This window comes from Prionailurus bengalensis, chromosome C1 (genome assembly GCF_016509475.1).
Source record: "Prionailurus bengalensis isolate Pbe53 chromosome C1, Fcat_Pben_1.1_paternal_pri, whole genome shotgun sequence".
Taxonomy (NCBI): Eukaryota; Metazoa; Chordata; class Mammalia; order Carnivora; family Felidae; genus Prionailurus; species Prionailurus bengalensis.
Genome location: NC_057345.1, coordinates 184,074,705 through 184,092,382, shown reverse-complemented (window position 1 = coordinate 184,092,382; position 17,678 = coordinate 184,074,705). Strand labels below are relative to the sequence as shown.

The 17,678-nt window shown below is 38.3% G+C and overlaps 1 pseudogene; it reads left to right on the top strand.

Moving 5' to 3' along the window:
• Positions 1-5,596: 5,596 nt before the first annotated feature.
• LOC122479509 lies at positions 5,597-12,936 on the top strand (annotated as a pseudogene).
• The last annotated feature ends 4,742 nt before the right edge of the window (positions 12,937-17,678 follow it).

The following is a 17,678-nucleotide window of genomic DNA, read 5'->3' as shown; positions in this document are numbered from 1 at the left end:
CAAAAATCGTTTTAATAAAAAACGATTATGTTCATAACAAATTGCCTATGTGTTGATAAGTGTTGAAGCTGAGTGATAAGTAACATGGGTTTGCATTATTCTATTCTCTTTAACTTTGTATATGTTGGCGTTTAATATAATAAAAAATAATTATGGTCTGAATATTATATTCACTAGTAGATTAATATATTTAGAAAAACTCAGAAGTTATTTTTTAAATTTATTTCTGAGTAATTTATTTAGGTATATATACACAATGGAATATTACTCAGCCATGAAAAAATGAAATCTTGCCATTTGCAACATGTTTGGAGCTAGAGTGCATTATGCTATGTGAAGTAAGTCAGCCAGAGAAAGGCAAATACTGTCTTTTCGCTCATGTGGAATTTAAGAAACAAACGAGCAAAAGGGAAAAAGAGAGCGCGAGAGGCAAACCACAAAACAGACTCTTAACTGGAAAAAAACTGACAGTTACCAGAGGAGAATTGGGTGGGGAGATGGGTGAAATAGGTGATGAGGATTAAGGAGTGGCCTTGTGATGATCACTGAGTGTTGTATGGAAGTGATGAATCACTATATTGTACACCTGAAACATACAACACTGTTTATTAAGTGGGATTTAAATAAAAACTTAAAAAAATAAATTTAGTTTTAAAAAAATAGAAATAATTGAAAACAGTTTTTCTTTTGTCGATTACCCTAGCTAATTCTAATGGATTATTATCTGTGGCTATCCATATGTGTAAGATTATACATTATAATCCCAAAAGCAACCACTAAAATAATAATCCAAATAGGTACAGCTAAGATGCTAGTGGAGAAGTTAAAATAGAAATTTAAAAATGTTTTAAAAGCCCAAAGCATAAAGAAAAACTTGATAAATTGGACTTCACCAAAAATAACAACTTCTGTTCTTCAAAATATCATGTTAAGAAAATGAGAAGATAATTCACAAGTGCAAAGAAAACAAACACATACCTGATAAACAACTCGCATCCAAAATATATAAGGAACTCTCAATGTATAGCAATAAGAAAATAAACCAATTTATAATTAACAAAATACAAGACTGCATTGCTCAGGGGTCAGAGCATTGGTCTTGTAAAATTAGCAAAATACGTAAGTAGGCCTCACAGAGAAGATATATGGATGGCAAAGTAAGAACATGAAAAGATGGGGCACCTGGGTGGCTCATTCGGTTAATTGTCCAACTCTTGATTTTGGCTCAGGTCATAATCTCAAGATTTGTGGGATCTAGCTCCATGTCAGGCTTTGCACTGGGTGTGGAGCTTGCCTAAGAGTCTCTCTCTCTCCCTCTGCCTGTCCCCCCTCTCTAAAAAAAATAAATAAAATAAAAAATAAAAATTAAAGAAAGAAAAGATGCTCAACATAGTCATGGAGTAAATGCAAATGATAACTACAATACCTAAAATAAAAAGTTTCAAAAACTGGCAATACCAAATGCTAGTGAGGATTTGAAATCGCTAGAATTCTTATGCATTGCTGGTGGGAATGCAAAATGTTATGTCATTTTGTACAAAGTTTGGCAATTTCTTATAAAGTTAAACATGCATTTACCATATGAACCAGAAATACCATTCCTATATTTGCTCAAAAGAAATGAAAACCTATGTCCATATGAAGACCTGTATGTAGATATTTATACCAGCTTTGTTAATAATTTCCCCAGACGGGAAGCAAGCAAGGTTATCTGTCACCTGGGACATGGGTAGAAAAATTGTGGCACACCCATTAAAATGGACCATTACTTCACCCCCCCCAAAAACGGGAAAGTGAACAGCTGATACATGAAATAATATTGACGAATGTCAAACACATTATGGTAAGTGAAAGATCCCATACTGGATGATTCTACTTTTTTGACAGTCAGTAAAAAGGAAAACTACAAACAAAGCAGATGAGTGGTTACAGGGACTCCAAAAGGGCTTGAGGGAATTTGAGGAAGTGAGGGAGATGTTCTAAATCTTGATTGTGATGATGGTTACAAAACTATAAGCATTTGTTAAAATTCAGGGAACTGTTCATTAAGAATAATATGTAAGTTGCATATTAATAAGCCTGACTAAAGAAATTAAAACTTACAGGGACTCCAAAAGGGCTCGAGGGAATTTGAGGAAGTGAGGGAGATGTTCTAAATCTTGATTGTGTTGATGGTTACATAACTATAAGCATTTGTTAAATTCAGGGAACTGTTATTAAGAATAATATATAAGTTGCATATTAATAAGCCTGACTAAAGAAATTAAAACTTCCCACAAAGAATACTCCAGGACTAGATTATTTCAGTGGTAAATTATATTGAACTTTCAATTCTATTGAACTTTGAGTAATACCAATGTTGTACAGCTCTTGCAGAAAGTGAAAGAGAAGATGCCACTTTCCAAATCATTTTATGAGGCAACTAATAATAGCCTAAAAGCAAAGCATGACACAGAAATTACTGACCGGCATTCCTTTTTAACACGGATGTGAGCATCCTCAACAAAATGCTAGCAAATCAAATCCAGCAATATATAAAAAGTTCTCAGGAATATAGCAAGACCAGAGAACACAAGGTCAATCAACATACAAAAAAAAATTTGTATACATTAAAAGCGTTGGGGATACCTGGCTGGCTCAGTCAATAGAGCATGTGACTCTTGATCTCAGAGTTGTGAGTTCAAGCCCCATGTTGGGTGTAGAGATTACTTAAAAAAAATAAAATCTTAAAAAAAAAAGGGTCAAGCAATTATAAAATAATTTTAATAAAATGCCATTTATATATCATAAAAATAAGATATAGAGGAATAAATTAAAATATGTATGAGACCTCTATACCAACAGCTACAAAATATTGCTTAGAGAAAAATTTAAAACACTAATATAAAGAGAAATATAGTATTCAATGATTGGAAGACTCGCTATTTTTAAGATGTCATTTTCCTCCAAAATGATATGTAGATTAAATGCATTCTCAATCAAAATACCAGCAGGCTTTTTTTTTTTAATCTACAAGCTGATTCTAAAATTTATATGGAAAAACAATTTTGAATAGTCACCACAATTTTAAAAAAGAATCACACTACTTGATTTCAAGACTTACTGTAAATCTACACAAATCAAGGCAGTTTGGTGTCGGGGAGAGGATAAATACAACAGTGGAACAGAACATTTTTATTGTCAATTGATTTTGGCGAAGGTGCCAAAACACTAATGGGGGGAAGAGTCTTTTCAACATATAGTGCTAGAATAAATGGACAGTTACCTGGGAGGAAAAAATAAACGTGGATCCTTCCTCACATCACACACAAAAGTAATCTGAGGTGAATCATAAATATAAATGTAAAAACTAAACTTAAAAGCTTCTAGAAGAAAATATAAGAATAATTTGTGACATGATAGAAAGCAAAAGTGCTTAGACAGTAAAGAAAGCAACATGATTTAAAATTTGGCAAATTATACTTCATCACAATTAAAGTCTTCTCATCAAAAGATATCATTAACAAAATATACTGAACCACCTGGATGATTCAGTCAGTTAAGTGTCTGACTCTTGATTTTGGCTTGGGTCATGGTCTCACGGTTGGTGAGTTCGAACCCCGTATCAGGCTCTGTGCTGACAGTGTGGAGCCTGCTTAGGATTGTGTCTCCCTCTCTCTCTGTCCCTCCCCTCCCTGCTCACTCTCTATCTCTCTCTCAAAATAAAAATAAACTTTAAAAAAAAGCAGAAAAAGAAAGAAAATATACAGGCAAACCACAGGCAGAGAAACATACTTCTGATAATGGGATTGTTCTCAGAATATGTAAAATACTTATGTAACTCTATCATAGAACCTCAAATAACCCAATTTTTACAAGTGGAATTTTTTTTAAAGTCATCAGGAAATATTTTAGCAGAAACTTAGAATGTCCTCACTGCCACTTGGGAGCACATTATTGTGGGAGGATTAAGGTGAAATCATCTCTGATGCCAAGATTTCGGGTAGATTATCTCAGGGCCAGACTTCCCCAATGAATGCACGTTTGAAGGGAGGAGGAAAAGTTTTGCTATTCAATTTTGCTTAAAATAACTGGATGATATCTTATGCATCTAGAGTACTAATAAAAAGCTCCCAGAATACTAGGAACTAAACATTTGGAGGGTGGGGAGCTGTTTGGGTTTTTTTTTTTTTTTTTGGAGGGAAGAGAGTTTGTTGATTTTTAAAAAACAGAACAACAGTTCACTGGTTCTATTTCAGAGCTCACAATTGATGAATAGCACCAAGAAGAGAATCATTTGCCCATTATGCCCCAAAACATCCAAAGATATGCTCATCTAAATTGTCCTCTATTTTTCCCTTCTCTGAAACTACTCTCTTTATCATGTGAAATATATGCCTGGAAATTTAGGTCATATTTTAAGAATGACTTTTCTTCCAAATACTTACCTAATTTTATTAATGGGTTAAAATATGTGGTCCATTACAAAATCATGTGACTCATGGATAGGGTCTTATCTAATTTAATGGTCTAAGATGGATCCTTATTTTCATTCCTTCTGTATCAAAAAAAAAAAAAACCCACAACATCTAGTTTTATTCACATAAAACTCAGGTTCCTAATAAACCTTTCAATCCAAATCTATTTTGTATTGTGAATTGGATGACAAGAAGCTCCACCTTTCTCAAAAGGGAATAAAGAATTTAGATCCAGCTTCTATGTCTGTCCATGTTCAATGTATTCAGGAGAAGCTAACACAGTTATAGTGAGTTATTGGGTCTTCCTCCTTCATGATTGGCCCGACATCCTAACACCTCTTGTATTAGTTTTCCTGTGGCTACTGCCACAGACTGCTAGACGTAGGTAGCCTAAAACAACAAAAAATTATGCTGTCACAGTTCTGGAGGCAAGAAGTCTGAAATCACTATCAGTGAACCAAAATCAAGGTGTGGACAGGGCCACACCTCTGGAGGCCCTGGAGGAGGCCCTCCACCTCCGGAGGAGTCTTCCTCTGGAGACTGTAGGGAAGAATCAGTTACTTTCTTCTTTGAGCTTCTGGTGGTTGCATGCATCCTTGGATTGTGGTCTCAACTCCAGAACAATATTTCCTTTTTCTTTTTTTTTTTTTTTTTGCAACAGGTAGATTGAATATTAAGTTATACTTTACTGGTCCTTTGAATATTCAAGTCAAATCAATAAATATCTATTGGTCAGCTATAGTTATCTCTTCCCTTTTCATTAAAATATGACAAGTTATAAATCTTTAGATTAACAATACAAATAGAAATGTAACAAAGCTTAAATTTCAAAAGAACATTATAATAAGCTAAGCTTCAGTTTTACCTAAAGAATTATTAATTCCATAAATATCTGTGATATGTTTGCCTACTGTATATCAAGCATTATGCCAGTGATAAAGACTGAAGAAGCTATGATAAAAAAGACTTGGTGCCTCCTTCAAGGAGCTTAGCCTTGGGAACAGTAAAACATGTGGAAGCAAATCTAGTCATTCTAATTCAACAAAGTAAGAGCTGTTGAAGTGACTAAGTGGTTTCTTTTTCTAAGAAGAAGTAACATTTGAGGTGAATCTTGAAGGTCAGGGATAAGTTCTGAGGGTATGCAAGGGTTAGAGAAGGCATTCCAAGCAGAACCAAAAGCCAAGTTCAAAGGCACTGAAATAGAAGTATGGATGATGTTCCCTGGAAAGATCACATGGCTGGAATGGTAGGATTGGGATATATTGAGGGCCTTTGCATAATGGTCAAGAGCTTAGAGTTTATCTTATGAGCATCAAGAAGCCACTAAAGGCGGCTGTGATCTTGTAAGCTTTTACTTATCAGTGTGACCTTGTTTTTCTGTTGCCTCTGCTCCAGGGTCAGTTGCAAAGCCAAAGATACTGCCAGCAACTTCAGACTCTCTGCTGCAAAAGCAGACTGACTACAGAAAAGCTATTTGCAAAGTCCTAAGGAATTGTTTAGCTTTCTATATTTTAGGAAAATTCCTTTACTCCTTTATTATGACCTTGGAGATACTGGCCTGGAATGACAGGGAAATCCAGATTGAGAGAATTTGGTTTATATCGCAGGCACTGTGTGAATCTAGATATCTGCTTTCCTGCTGTTTCTCCAAGTTGGCTTCAGATCAAGCATCATTATCATGATTTTTACCTTTTGTTGCCTCCATTCCTTCATCTTAAAGGAGAAGTAGCTTGAACTTAGGGTAGGATTGAAAAGTATGCTCTGGTTGGCCCTTTGTGACTAGCATTTGTTTCTCAGGAAGGCTGGTGCCAGGGAGGAAGATGGCCAGAGGAGGGACCATGGCAGAAGGGAAGGCTGCTGCTGAAGCCCCAGTAGGTGACAAGAAACACCTGATGAAAGCAGAGTTCCTGAGGCCAGGCAGCAAAAGCAATGCTCTTAAGGAAGGATTGCCACCCCACTTGGCCTTTGTCCCCTTCCTTTATTGATCCAGGCTCCTAGAATTGGCTCATACTCTGGTCTTTCAGAGATAAAAGCAGGGGTGCCTAGGTGGCTGTTCGTTAAGCGTCTGGCTCTTGATTTCAGCTCAGGTCATAGCTCATTGTTTGCAAGTTTGAGCCCCGAGCTGGGCTGTGTGCTGACATACTTGTGCTCTTGCCCTCTCTCAAAATAAATAAACTTTAAAAAAAAAAGGAAGTAAAAACAACTGTAACTTATTTCAAACAGAGGAAGATTTTTTGTCTTCTTAAGCATATGCATTTAACATTTTTTTAAATCTTTGAGAAAGAGAGAGACAAGCAGAGTGCAAGCAGGGGAGGGGCAGAGAGAGAGGGAGACACAGAATCTGAAGCAGGCTCCAGGCTCTGAGCTGTCAGCAGAGAGCCTGACACAGGGCTCGAACTCACCAACTGCGAGATCGTGACCTGAGCTGAAGTCAGATGCTTAACTGACTGAGACACCCAGACACCCCACCCCTTTGACATTCTAAAAGCATTTAAAAACAAAGTAAAGGATAGCAAAGAATTAAAGAGATTTCTGCATGGTGAATGACTAGAGAATTCTGAAGGTCAACTTGATAGAATCAGAGATATTTTATACAATGTCACTAATGCCAGAACGAGACAAAGGGTTAATCGTATTGTGGAGGTGTTGGAGTGTGGAGAATGTCACGGATTTTTTAAAACTAATTTTGTCACCCCTATCTGAATGGAGGAGGGAAGGAGTCCAATTTCATTGGTTTCTGGGCCTTCCCACACCTCTCCAAGGTCTCACAGGATCTGGAAATGATCTCACAGGCCTCCAGGATGAGAGGTGAGGCTTTCTTGTCCCATACAGCATGGGCACTGTGGCTCCCCTGAGCACACTTCTTCGCTTCTGTTCTGTGTCTGGCAAGAGGCCTGTGCTTCTTCTCCCCTCTTCTCTTTGGTCTTCCTTCAAACTGAAATCTGCCCACTGCCAGAAAAAATAGTCATGATTGCTATGAGCAGAAGCTGCCTGGTTTACTCTATTAATCACATGAGCAACCTTTTCACTATCTTTGAAGTTCTCATCATTAGTGAGGAAGCAGTCAATAGACAATAATTTTCCCTTTCCCTGATTCAGAGTGGGGAAAAGAAAAGGAGATTAAATTCTTGTCCCTGTTCATGATACAGCTAAACAGCTATGTCAGCTCTGTCTTTTTCTACCTATTAGAGACCAGAAGGACTTGAAAGGGTTGTATAGTCCAACAGAGATCATCTTAAAACCTCCCGTGCCTCCTGCAATATCCTCTTTGTTTAGCATCCTTTCCTTATCCGTCCTGTCACGTTGAATTTATAATCTAAGTTTATAATTTAATCAGCGCATGTTTATTGGATTTCTTTTATGTGTGTAGCCCTGTGCTGAGTATGCTGTTTTCTCCTCAATTTATAATAGAGAAATGCCAGTAAAGGTCTGCATTCAGATGCCTCTGGGTGTGGAAGAGTCTTTTGCCTAGAATATTCCAACTGCCAACTTTTATAAATGCCCTGTTTATTGACGAGTCCAAATGGGATCATTTAGACCTGAAACTAATAGTTTGGGAACCTAACCTCCCTCTCTCTAACTCTCTCTTTCTCTCTCTGTCTCTCAAAATAAATAAATAGCTTATTGGGAAAAAAAAAAGGAAGAAGAAGAAGTAAAAACAGCAGTAACATGTTACAAACAGAGGAAGGTCTTTTTTCTTCTTAAAACTACCCAGGGTTTTTTCTCCTCTCCCAACTGAATTCATTGAACAAATACTTGCAAAATATCTACTTAGTGTTATGCTAATACATTCTGGAGAAAATGTCATCATTAGCTTAATCAATAATACATTCTGCTCTTAAAGCAAATATTTAGGGGCATCTGGGTGGCTCAGTCGGTTAAGCATCCAACTCTTGATTTCAGCTCAGGTCATGATGACATGCTTCATGAGATTGAGCCCCCCATCAGGCTCGGCGCCAACAGCCCCAAGTCTCCTTGGGATTCTCTCTCTCCCTCTGTCTCTGCCCCTTCCCTGCCCATGCTCTCTCTCAAAGTAAATAAACTTTAAATAGCTATAAAAATAAAACAAATTTAAAATTAATAAACAATTAAAAACACTAGTTTTTTTTGATGGGCTCTTTTAATTTTTTTTTAATGTTTATTTATTTTTGAGACAGAGAGAGACAGAGCATGAACAGGGGAGGGGCAGAGAGAGAGGGAGACACAGAATCTGAAACAGGCTCCAGGCTCCAAGCTGTCAGCACAGAGCCCGACGCGGGGCTCGAACTCACAGACCGCGAGATCATGACCTGAGCCGAAGTCAGACGCTTAACCGACCAAGCCACCCAGGCGCCCCTTACTTTTTTTTTTTTAATTTACATCCAAATTAGTTAGCATATAGTGCAATGATGATTTCAGGAGTAGATTCCTTAGTGCCCCTTACCCATTTAGCCTATCTCTCCTTCCACAACCCCTCCAGCAACCCTCAATTTGTTCTCCATATTTAAGAGTCTCTATGTTTTGTCCCCCTCCCTGTTGTTATATTATTTTTGTTTCCCTTCCCTTATGTTCATCTGTTTTGTCTCCTAAAGTCCTCATATGAGTGAAGTCATATGACATTTGTCTTTCTCTGCCTGACTAATTTCACTTAGCATAATACCCTCCAGTTCCATCCACGTAGTTGCAAATGACAAGATTTCATTCTTTTTGATTGCCGAGTAATACCCCATTGTATATATATACCACATCTTCTTTATCCATTCATCCATCGCTGGACGTTTGGGCTCTTTCCATACTATGGCTATTGTTGATAGTGCTGCTATAAACATGGGGGTGCATGTGTCCCTTCGAAACAGCACACCTGTATCCCTTGGATAAATACCTAGTAGTGCAATTGCTGGGCCATAGGGTAGTTCTATTTTTCATTCTTTGAGGAAACTCCATACTGTTTTCCAGAGTGGCTGCACCAGCTTGCATTCCCACCAACAATGCAAAAGAGATCCTCTTTCTCCGCATCCTTGCCAACGTCTGTTGTTGCCTGAGTTGTTAATGTTAGCCATTCTGACAGGCATAAGGTGGTATCTCATTGTGGTTTTGATTTGTATTTCCCTGATGATGAGTGAAGTTGAGCATGTTTTCATGTGTCAGTTGGCCATCTGGATGTCTTCCTTGGAGAAGTGTCTATTCATGTCTTTTACCCATTTCTTCACTGGATTATTTGCTTTTTGGGTGTTGAGTTTGATAAGTTCTGTATAGATTTTGGATACCTACCCTTTATCTGATGTGTCGTTTGCAAATATCTTCTCCCATTCTGTCAGTTGCCTTTTAGTTTTGCTGATTGTTTCCTTCGCTGTGCAGAAGCTTTTTATTTTGATGAGGTCCCAGTAGTTCATTTTTGCTTTTGTTTCCCTTGCCTCCAGAGACGTGTTGAGTAAGAAGTTGCTGCGGCCAAGATCAAAGAGGTTTTTGCCTGCTTTCTCCTCAAGGATTTTGATGGTTTCCTGTCTTACACTGAGGTCTTTCATCCATTTTGAGTTTATTTTTGTGTATGGTGTAAGAAAGCGGTCCAGGCTCATTCTTCTGCATGTCGCTGTCCAGTTTTCCCAGCACCACTTGCTGAAGAGACTGTCTTTATTCCATTGGATATTCTTTCCTGCTTTGTCCAAGATTAGTTGGCCATACGTTTGTGGGTCCATTTCTGGGTTCTCTATTCTGTTCCATTGATCGGAGTGTCTGTCCTTGTGCCAGTGCCATACTGTCTTGATGATTACAGCTTTGTGGCATAGCTTGAAGTCTGGGATTGTGATGCCTCCTGCTTTGGTTTTCTTTTTCAAGATTGCTTTGGCTAGTCGGGGTCTTTTCTGGTTCCATACAAATTTTAGGATTATTTGTTCTAGCTCTGTGAAGAATGCTGGTGTTACTTTGATAGGGATTGCATTGAATATGTAGATTGTTTTGGGTAGTATCAACATTTTAACAATAATTATCTTCCTACCCAGGAGCATGGAATCTTTTTCCATTTTTTTTGTGTGTCTTCTTCAATTTCTTTCATAAGCTTTCTACAGTTTTCAGGGTATAGATTTTTCACCTCTTTGGTTAGATTTATTCCTAGGTATTTTATGGTTTTTGGTGCAATTGTAAATGGGATCGATTTCTTGATTTCTCTTCCTGTAGCTTCATTGTTGGTAAAAAACAGTAGTTTTATTTAAATGTATAATTTTTTTTAATGTTTATTTTTGAGAGAGAGAGAGAGAGAGAGAGAGACAGTATGTGAGCTGGAGAAGGGCAGAAGGAGAGCGAGACACAGATGCTGAAGCAGGCTCCAGGCTCTGAGCTATCAGCACAGAGCCCAATGCAGGGGTCAAACTCCAGAGCCATGAGATCAGGACCTGAGCCGAAGTCGGTCGCTTAACCGAATGAACCACCCAAGCACTCTTATAATTTATTTAAACAATCAGGAAGACTCCAGTCTTCCTTTTTTTAAGTTTATTTATTTATTAAAAAAATTTTTAAGTTATTTATTTATTTTGAGAGACAGAGCAAGTAGTGTAGGAGTAGAGAGAGAGGGAAAAGAGAGAGAATCCCAAGCAGACTCTGCACTGTCAGTGCAGAGCCTGATGCAGGGCTCAAACTCATGAAGTGTGAGATCATGACCTGAGCTGAAATCAAGAGTCAGACACTCAACCAACTGAGCCACCTAGGCTCCCCTGGAAAACTTCAGCCTTTGTGAATAAGATGATAATATGTGTATGTTACCTTTAGCCCATTTCTCTATTGAGAAACTCTACAGGCATAGTTCATTGTGCTTTCTTCACTTTATGACACTTCACAGATACTTTGTTTTTTTACAGATTGTAGGTTTGTGGCAACCCTGCACCTACCAAGTCTATCAGTGCCATTTTCCCAACACATTTGTTCACTTTGTGTCTCTGAGTCACATTTTGGTAATTCTTACAATATTTCAAACTTTTTAATTATTATTATATTTGTTACGGTGATCTGTGATCAGTGACCTTTGATGTTCCTATTGTAATTGTTTTGGTGTACCGCGAACTGCACCCACGTGAGAGAGTGAACTCAATAAATGTGTGTGTTCTGACTGTTCCACCAACTGGCTGTTCTCCTATCTCCTTCTTCTCAGTCTTCCTTATTCCCTGAGACACAACTATATTGAAATTAGGCCAATTAACAATCTACAATGGCCGTTTGTGTTCAAATGGAAGGGTCACATATCTCTCACTTTAAATCTAAAGCTAGAAATGATTAAGCTAAGTGAAGATGGCATATTGAAAGCCATAAGCTAGGTTAAGATATGTTCCAGTTGGCCAAGTTATAAAGAAAAGGAGAAGTTCTTGAAGGAAATTAAAAGTACTACTCCGGTGAACACACAAATGATAAGAAAGCAAAACAGCCTTATTGCTAATATGGAGAAAGTTTGAGTGGTCTGGATAGAAGACCAAACCAACCACATTCCCTTAAGCCAAAGCCTGACCCAGAGCAGGGTACTTACTCTCTACAATTTTATGAAGGCTGAGAGAGTTGAAGAAGCTGAATAGTATGTTTGAACGTGGTAGAAGTTGGTTTGTGTGGTTTAAGGAAAGAAGCCATCTCCAGAATATAGAAGTGCAGGGTGAAGCAGCAAGGGCTGATGTAGAAGCTGCAGTAAGTTATCCAGAAGATCCAGCTAAGATAATTAATCAAGGTGGTTGCACTAAACATTTTTTAAAATGTAAATGAAATAGCTTTCTATTAGAAGACGATGCTTTCTAGGACTTTCATAGCTAGAGAGAAGTCAATGCCTGGTTTCAAAGCTCCAAAGGACAGGTTGGCTCTCTTATTAGGGGCTAATGCAACTGGTGACTTTAATTTGAAGCCAATGCTCATTGAACATTTTGAAAATCCCAGGACCTTTAAAAATTACGCTACATCTACTCTTCCTGCATTCTGTAAATGGACCAAAAAAGCCTGGATGACAGCACATCTGTTTACAAGATGGCTTTCTGAATATTTTAAGCCCACTGTTGATACATACTACACAGAAAAAAATCTCCCTTTCAAAATATTACTGCTCATTGACAATGCACCTGGTCTCCCAAAAGCTCTTATAGAGATGTACCATGAGATTAATGTTGTTTTCATGACTGCTAATACATCTACTCTGCAACCAATGGGTCAAGGAAATACCTGTCATAAGGCCATAGCTGCCATAGATAGTGATTTCTCTGATGGATATGGACAAAGTAAATTGAAAACCTTCCTGGAAGAATTCACCATTCTAAATACCATTAAGAACATTAGTGATTCATGGGAAGGGGTCAAAATATCAGCATTCACAGGAATTTGGAAGAAGTTGATTCCATCCCTCATGGTTGACCTTGAGGAGTTCAAGACTTCAGTGGAGGAAGTTATTGCTGATGTTGTGGAAATAGCAAGAGGACTAGAATTAGAAGTGGAGCCTGAAGATGTGACTGGGTTGCTACAATCTCATGATAAAATTTGAGAAGTGGGGGGTGGGGGGGGGCACCTGGGTGGCTCAGTTGGTTATGCATCCGACTTTGGCTCAGGTCATGATCTCATGGTGAGTTTGAGCACCACGTCAGACTCTGTACTGACAGCTCAGAACCTGGAGTCTGCTTTGGATTCTGTGTCTCCCTCTCTCTCTGCCCCTCTCCCACTCGCAGTCTGTCTCTCTCTCTCAAAAATAAATAAATATTTGGGCGCCTGGGTGGCTCAGTCGGTTAAGTGTCTGACTTCAGCTCAGGTCATGATCTCACTGTCTGTGGGTTTGAGCCCCGCATCAGGCTCTGTGCTGACAGCTCAGAGCCTGGAGACTGCTTTGGTTTCTGCGTCTCCCTCTCTCTTTGCCCCTCCCCTGCTTGCACTCTGTCTCTGTCTCTTAATTATAAATAAACATTTAAATAAATAAATAAATAAATAAACTTTAAAAAAAAACTTGAGAAGTGTGTAAAATTCTATCAAGTAGCATCACATGCTGTGGATAAATCATGAGTTGAAAGAAAGAGTCAATTGATATGATGAAGTTCATTTTAGTCTTATTTTAAGAAACTGCCACAGCCACCCCAAAGTTCAGCAACTACCACCCTGATCAGTCAGTAGCCATCAACATCAAGGCAAGACCTTCCACCAGCAAAAACATGACTCGCTCAAAGTTCAGATTATGGTACCCTTTTTTTCTTCTTTAGCAATAAAGCATTTTTAAATTAAGGCATGTACATTGTTATTTAGACATAATGATCTTGCACACTTAATATACTATTGCATAGTGTAATAATAACTTTTATATGCACTGAGAAATGAATAAATTCATTTGACTCACTTTCTGGTGGTATTCACTTTATTGTCATGGTCTGGAACCTAACCCACAATATCTCTGAGGTATGCCTGTAAATACTTAATTTAAGAAATGAAAAGGGGGGGAAATTAGTTGTGTTTTTATACAAATGGAGATAAAGTTAAAAAAATATTCACAGATAAATGGCTATGAAAATCTATTCTAATTTATTCACTCTTTCCAAATTTAAAAAGTGTATCATCTAAGTATTGGGCTCAATGTGCACGGCATTGGGAATATAAGGGTGAGCACTGTCTAAGGAGTTTACAATGTAGTGACTTTGCTGTAATCTCATTAACAATTTAACACTTAAGTATCATTAGGTGCTTTAACTTCAAAGTCCTAGAGTTTTTTTTTTTAATTTTTTTTTTTCAATGTTTATTTATTTTTTGGGACAGAGAGAGACAGAGCATGAACGGGGGAGGGGCAGAGAGAGAGGGAGACACAGAATCGGAAGCAGGCTCCAGGCTCTGAGCCATCAGCCCAGAGCCTGACGCGGGGCTCGAACTCGTGGACCGCGAGATCGTGACCTGGCTGAAGTCGGTCGCTTAACCGACTGCGCCACCCAGGCGCCCCAAAAGTCCTAGAGTTTTAAGGACAGATGAGGCAATGGAATTCCAGGATATTCATTTACTCACTTAGCCACTGACATTTAAACAAATTCAAGTCTCTCCCTGGACACCTTCCCTTCCCATCACTCTCCTCTCCAGTTACTTCCTTTTTCTTTCCTTGTACCATCCCTCCTCTTCATCTGCTCACTCCTAATCTTTTGCCTGCGTCTACCAGCACTAATGCCCCATGGACCCTTCTCAACCCTCATTTTACCCAGTTCGTCCTTTCTTAAGACATTTTCCTCTCTTGTTTCAATACCATCCTGGTTTCCCCTACACAAGGGTCTCCTTGTGTAGATTCCTGCATATGGCTGTTCTGTGTAAAAACTTCTCAAAGCTCAAGTCCTAGACCTCCTTTTCTCATTTTCTAATTTTTAATTTTATGTTTACTTATTTTTGAGAGAGAGCTAGACAAAGAGCAAGTGAGGAGGGAGCAGAGAGAGAGAGGGGACACAGAATCCGAAGCAGGCTCCAGTCTCTGAGCTGTCAGCACAGAGCCAACCCATGAACCATGAGATCATGATCTGAGCCAAAATTGGATGCCTAACTGACTGAGCCACCCAGGCACCCCTCTAATTTTTTAATTTTTACTGAGGTAATCTCATCCACTTATATGCTAGCAACTCCCACATTTACATTTTTTCCCCAGACCTCCCCTCTGAGCTGCAGACCTATGTATCCCACAGTATACTTTCCACTCCTCCACCCCTTGGAGATCTTGTTTTTTCGTTGTTGTTGTTTGGTGTTTTGTTTTGTTTTGTTTTGTTTTAAGTAGGGGCTTCATGCCCAGCACAGAGCCCAACACAACCTCAGATTAAGACCAGAGCTGAAAGGCTGTCATTCAAAATAGAAGGAGAGATAAAAAAATTTCCCAGACAAACAAACAGTAAAGGAGTTTGGGATCACTAAACCAGCCCTGCAAGAAATGTTAAGGGGGACTTTCTGAGGGGAGAAAAGATGAAAATACATATATAAAAATAAATAAATACCAAAACCAACAAAAGATCAGAAAGGACCAGAGTACACCACCAGAAACTCCAACTCTACAAGCATCAAAATGGCAATAGATTCATATCTTTCAGTAGTCACTCTAAACTCAATGGACTCAATGCTCCAATCAAAAGACATAGAGTAACAAAATGGATAAGAAAACACGATCCATCTATATGCTGTTTACAAGAGACCCACTTTAGACCTAAAAACACCTTCAGATTGAAAATAAGAGGATGGCGAACCATCTATCATGCTAATGGTCAACAAAAGAAAGCCGGAGTAGCCATACTTATATCAGACAATCTAGACTTTAAAATAAAGACTGTATCAAGTGATGCAGAAGGGCATTATATCATAAGGGGTCTGTAGACCAAGAAGTCCTAATAATTGTAAACATTTATGTGTCAAATGTGGTAGCACCCAAATATATAAATCAATTCATCACAAAGAAACTCATCAATAGTAATACCATAATAGTAGGAGACTTCAACACCCCACTCACAGCAATGGACAGATCTGATCAAAAAATCAACAAGGAAACAATGGCTTTGAATAACACACTGGACCAGGTGGACTTAACAGATATATTCAGAACATTTCATCCTAAAGCAGCAGAATATACATTCTTCTCCAGTGCACATGGAACGTTCTCCAGAATAGACCATATACTGGGACACAAATCAGCCCTAAGTAAGTACAAAAAGATAGAGATTATACCGTGCATATTTTCAGACCACAACACTATGAAACTCGAAATCAACCACAAGAAAAAATTTGGAAAGGTAACAAATACTTGGAGACTGAAGACCATCCTACTAAAGAATGAATGGGCTAACCAAGCAGTTAAAGGGGAAATGGAAAAGTATATGGAAGTCAATGAAAATGATAACACCACAACCCAAAACCTCTGGGACACAGCAAAGGCGGTCATAAGAGGAAAGTGTATAGCAATCCAGACCTTCCTAAAGAAGGAAAAAACATCTCAGATACACAACCTAACCTTATGCCTTAAGGAGCTGGAAAAAGAACAACAAATAAAGCCCCAAACCAGCAGAATACAGGAAATAATAAAGATTAGAGCAGAAATTAATGCTATCGAGACCAAAAAAACCGGTAGAACAGATCAATGAAACCAGAAGCTGGTTCTTTGAAAGAATTAACAAAATTGATAAACCACTAGCCAGTTTGATCAAAAAGAAAAAGGAAAGGACCCAAATAAATAAAACCAAGAATGAAAGAGGAGAGATAACAACCAACACAACAGAAATAAAAACAATAATAAGAGAATATTATGAGCAATTATATGCCAATAAAATGGGCAATCTGGAAGAAATGGACTAATTCCTAGAAACATATACACTACCAAAACTGAAACAGGAAGAACTGGAAAATTTGAACAGACCCATGACCAGTAAGGAAATCGAAATAGTAATCAAAAATCTGCCAAAAAACAAGAGTCCAGGGCCAGATGGCCTACCAGGGGAATTCTACCAAACATTTAAGGAAGAGTTAACACCTATTTTCTTGAAACTGTTCCAAAAAATAGAAAGGGAAGGAAAACTTCCAAACTCTTTCTATGAAGCCAGCATTACCTTGATTCCAAAATCAGACAGACACCCCTCTAAAAAGGAGAACTATAGACCAGTTTCTCTGATGAACATGGATGCAAAAATCCTCAACAAGATATTAGCCAACCAGATCCAACAATACATTAAAAAAATTATTCACCACGACCAAGCGGGATTTATACCTGGGATGCAGGGCTGGTTCAATATCCGCAAAACAATTAATGTGATTCATCACATCAATAAAAGAAAGGACAAGAACCGTATGATCCTTTCAATAGATGCAGAGAAAGCATTTGACAAAATACAGCATCCTTTCTTGATAAAAACCCTCAAGAAAGTAGGGATAGAGGAGCATACCTCGAGATCATAAAAGCCATATATGAACAACCCAACGCTAATATCATCCTCAATGGGGAAAAACTGAGAGCTTTCCCCCTAAGGTCAGGAACAAGACAGGGATGTATGCTCTCACCACTGTTATTCAACATAGTATTGGAGGTCTTAGCCTCTGCAACCAGAAAACACATAGAAATAAAAGGCATCCAAATCAGCCAGGAGGAGGTCAAACTTTCACTCTTCGCAGATGACATGATACTCTATATGGAAAACCCAAAAGATTCCACCCGAAAACTGCTAAAACTGATCCATGAATTCAGCAAAGTTGCAGGATATAAAATCAACGCATGGAAATCGGTTGCATTCCTATACACGAACAATG